Below are 4,710 nucleotides of genomic sequence, written 5' to 3'. Positions count from 1 at the left end.
AGTGCTAGGACTGTACCCGAGACTCTTGAGTGCTAGGACTGTACCCGAGACTCTGAGTGCTAGGACTGTACCCGAGACTCTGAGGGCTAGGACTGTACCCGAGACTCTGAGTGCTAGGACCGTACCCCAGACTCTGATGACACTGTTACTTTACTGTGATGCCCGCATTCTGTTAGGCTTTGTTTCCTTGAACAAGGCATGGGCCATCTGAGGTGTGGTTACCTAGACAGCCACATCATAGAAAGACTGATACTACACAGGCCTAAGTGGCACATGCCTTTATTAATCCCCACACTTGGGAGGCAGAGGCAGGCAGATCTCTGAGTTCAAGGCCAGCCTGGTCTGTATAGAGAGTTCCCTGTCAGTCATTGATATATAGTCTCTGCCTCAGAAAAAGAAAATAACAAAACAAACAAAAACAAAGAAATAAAGTTTTGAAGTAAAACAAAGTATTGAAAATTTTTTAAGTTGGTCTTTTTTGTAAGCCATGTGTTATCCAAAAAAAGAAAAATGACGAAATACCTGGATGGAAGGGTGAGTGCCTTTAATCCCAGCACTCCAGAGGCACACTTAGGAGGACCTGAGTTCCAAGGTGAGTTCTAGGACAGCTGGGGCTACATAGAACTCTATGAGAGAGAGAGAGAGAGAGAGAGAGAGAGAGAGAGAGAGAGAGAGAGAGCACTAAATAAAGCCAGGGATGTGGCTTGGCAGTCCAGCACTTTCCTTGCAACACTAGGCTGTGAGTTCAATCCCCACCTTTGCAAAACAACCGACTACAAGAAGAGTTCTCAACTGTTATCAAATACTTTTCTTGCCTGAGGCAAAAATATTCTCTGTTATTTGCAGTGAGACGTGTCGGCATATATCTGGGAGCCTAGTCCTGAGGAGGCTGAAGCAGGATTGCTGCTAGTTTGAGGCCAGCCTAGTCAACAAAACAATTTGTATGCCAGCCAAAGCTGTAGAGTATATTGCAAGATAACTGTCTTTAAAAACAAAGAGTAAGGGGCTGGAGAGGTCAGTCAGCGGTTAAGAGCACTGACTGCTCATCTAGAGGTCCTGAGTTCAATTCCCAGCAACCACATGGTGGCTCACAACCATCTGTAACCAGATCTGATGCCCTCTTCTGGTGTGTCTGAAGACAGCTACAGTTTATTTATATACATAAATAAATCTAAAAAGAAAAAATCAAAGAATAAACCAAGACAGATCTTAACCAAAAGAAAATTAATTGGATGTATGAATTTATCAGCATACAGGAGTTATATTTGACGTTTTTACTGTTTAGATAATTTATTTCTGTTTTAATATGACCTTCCAACCTCACAATTAAACCTCTCTGACTACTTCCTATTCCTTAGGGAGAAGAATGATTTTTTTTTTTTTTTTGGTATAGAACAGAGTTTATTCAGGGCATGGGGAGTGGAGTTAAGAGAGTAGTAGAGGCAGAGAAAGGCAGAGAAAAGGAGAGAGTAGATAAGTGAAAGCCGGCCATGGCCACGTGGGGGGTAGGGAATGGGGAGAGAGGGGGAGCAAGGGGGCGACAGGCAAGAGAGAGGCAAGAGAGTAAGAGCGAGAATAATGATCTTCCTGAGCTACCTTAGGACCTCTTCATGTCTCTGTGTTAAAAAAAGTAATCACAGCCGGGCATGGTGGCACACACCTTTAATCCCAGCACTCGGGAGGCAGAGGCAGGCGGATTTTTGAGTTCAAGGCCAGCCTGGTCTACAAAGTGAGTTCCAGGACAGCCAGTGCTACACAGAGAAGCCTTGTCTCGAAAAAAAAAAAAAAAAAAAAAAAAAAAACAAAAAAAGCCTCTGCCTCCTGGGTGCTGACATAAACCACCAGACATGACCATTTTTGGTACCCGAGCAGAATCTTGGGAGGAAGACAGCTGTGAAGCCCAGAGTGTGTATTGTGTTAACACCCTGTGACGTCTCAGATTGCTCATTCCTAGGTGACTATTTGGAGTTCGGCAATGTACATTATACTAACTGAGTTGCTGTATTCTGTTATTTTAAAAAAAAAGAGCTACTTCTTTGGTGTATACTGTCAGATCATGGACTGGTCCCCTTTTAAATGGGCTTTCACATTTGATGGTCAGTAATTATCCTAGTATCTTCAAGGCTTAACTCACGGTGTTAACAGTTTAAAGGATGTTATGGGTGGGTGCTGGGGATTGAAACTAGGGCCTCTCACATGCTAAGCAGGTCAAACCTGCAGCCCATGGTGATTTATTTTTTATTTTTTATTTTTGCAAGACAGAGCTTCTTTGTATAGCCCTGGCTGTCTGTGGTGACATTTTTATAAGTAAATTTGCAATTGGGCTCAACATTGACCGTACATGATTGAGTTTATAGTATTTCATCTTTCTGGCACATTCAGTCTGAGTTCACCAAAAGATATTTTTGTCTCAGAAGATACAGTGCATGGCTGGGTCCAAGATACAATCTTGAAATGAAACTCAAAAATGCACAGTTGTGAAGCTAGTTCCCTTGAAGGAGGAGGAAGCTCTTCTCAAGGGTTGAGAAGAAATGTAAATGATATTCATGATTTGGAGTTAAGAAATGACTCTGATGCCTGATACACTCAAACATACCCACCTTTAATCCCAGCATTCAGAGGTAGGCAGATCTCTGTAGTTCATGCTACTTGAAGGTTCTCTTGCATGCTACCAGAGAAGGAAATCACCAGTATCTCCCAGCTACAAACCCTACAACCTACAACAGTGACAAGGTATATTGATGCAAGGTAGCACAAAGGTTACAGGAGTAACCAACCACTCTGACAGGATTTAAGGACCACTTGAAGAAACAGAGCCCATACATGACATTGCTAAAGTGACCAGTGGCCAGGAACCTGAGATTAGATCATGGTCCTAGGGGAAAACCCTACATAGGCAGTTTAAACTAGGCAGTACTATATAGAAAAACCCTGACTCCGAAGGAAAGAGGAAAAGAAGAAATTGCTCTGAGCGTGATTTCTGATCATGTGGAAGATACTATGCTGATGTCAAGCGGTCCTGGCTCAATCCTTAGTATTAGATGGAAAGAAAGATAGAAAGAATGCAAGAGAGGGGGAGGGGAAGGGGGAGGGGGAGAGGGAGAGATCCCTGGTGTTAGGGTGAGAATTCTGTGCTCTTGTGTGGAGAGTTGGTAGTAACAAGCTTGGGGATTTTGCAGGGAGGCATCCATTTCAATTACACACCTTGATGACATGGAATGGGTATGAAGTATCTGTCTGACACCTGAATGGGACCCATAGCTTGGCAGCAGGTCAGAACCAGTTAATATGCATCTGTGAGATCCCTGAAGCACTCGGCATAGCTCACATGCAAAACACAGATCTCACAAGCATGGAATCTGGCTTGGATTTTATGTCATCTATACAACCTCAGACATAGCTTCCAGGGCCTCAGTAACACATGCCTGTTTCAAAAGCCACCGTCCTCAGGAAATCTCAGAGCTGTGGCTCCATTAAGGTATATATAGTTCTGTCATTCAAGGTGTAGTTTACCATTTAGAGGTAATTTCTACCATATATAATGTTGCCTAGCAACATAGTAAATGTATGACTCTTATCATGTTGTCAAGGGAACAGAGCTAGAAAAGTTAACTAAAGATCAACATATGGCCGGGCGTGGTGGCGCACGCCTTTAATCCCAGCACTCGGGAGGCAGAGGCAGGTGGATTTCTGAGTTCNTGAGTTCCAGGACAGCCAGGGCTACACAGAGAAACCCTGTCTCGAAAAACAAACAAACAAACAAACAAACAAAAAAGATCAACATATGATACCAAGAGCAAATAAATCTTTTTTATTTATTTAATGATATATGAAGTAATTGCACAATAGATATTCCACTTAATTTTTTTCTCTTTTTTTGTTTTTGTTTGTTTGTTTGTTTGTTTGTTTTTTCGAGACAGGGTTTCTTTGTATAGCCCTGGCTGTCCTGGAACTCACTCTGTAGACCAGGCTGGCCTTGAACACAGAAATCCACCTGTTTCTCCCTCCCAAGTGCTGGGATTAAAGGTGTGCACCACCACTGCCTGGCACACTTAATTCTTTTTTAACAAGTTTTTTAGATATACTTATTTTATATATGTGAATACACTGTAGCTGTCTTCAGACACACCAGAAGAGGGCATCAGATCCCATTACAGATGGTAGTGAGCCACCTGTGGGTACTGGGATTTGAACTCAGGACCTCTGGAAGAGGAGTCAGTGCTCTTAACCAGTGAGACATCTCTCCTGCCCCTCCTCCTAATTCTTATAACCAGAGCAATTTCCTATTAGAATAGAACCATCACTTGGGGCTGGAGAGATGGCTTGGTGGGTAAGAATATTTGCTACTCTTCCAAGGATCCAAGTTCAGTTCCCAGCACCATGTTGGACAGCTCACATCTACCTGCAACTTTAGCTACAGGGGATCTGATTCCTTCTGGTCTCCTTGGGTACCTGTATTATGTGGCATACATATACATACAGACACAAACAAGAATAAATAGCAATCACCAGCTCTTTTTTTTTTTCCTGTCTTAAGTACTGTTCATTCTTTGTGCTTAGCTACCTATGAGTGATACACTTTTCAAATTGTTTTGAAGTATGTATAAAAGTATGGATAAGCCGGGCGTGGTGGCGCACGCCTTTAATCCCAGCACTCGGGAGGCAGAGGCAGGCGGATTTCTGAGTTCGAGGCCAGCCTGGTCTACAGAG

The sequence above is a fragment of the Mus caroli genome, chromosome 4, assembly GCF_900094665.2.
Source record: "Mus caroli chromosome 4, CAROLI_EIJ_v1.1, whole genome shotgun sequence".
NCBI lineage: Eukaryota > Metazoa > Chordata > Mammalia > Rodentia > Muridae > Mus > Mus caroli.
This window is presented reverse-complemented; position numbering follows the sequence as displayed.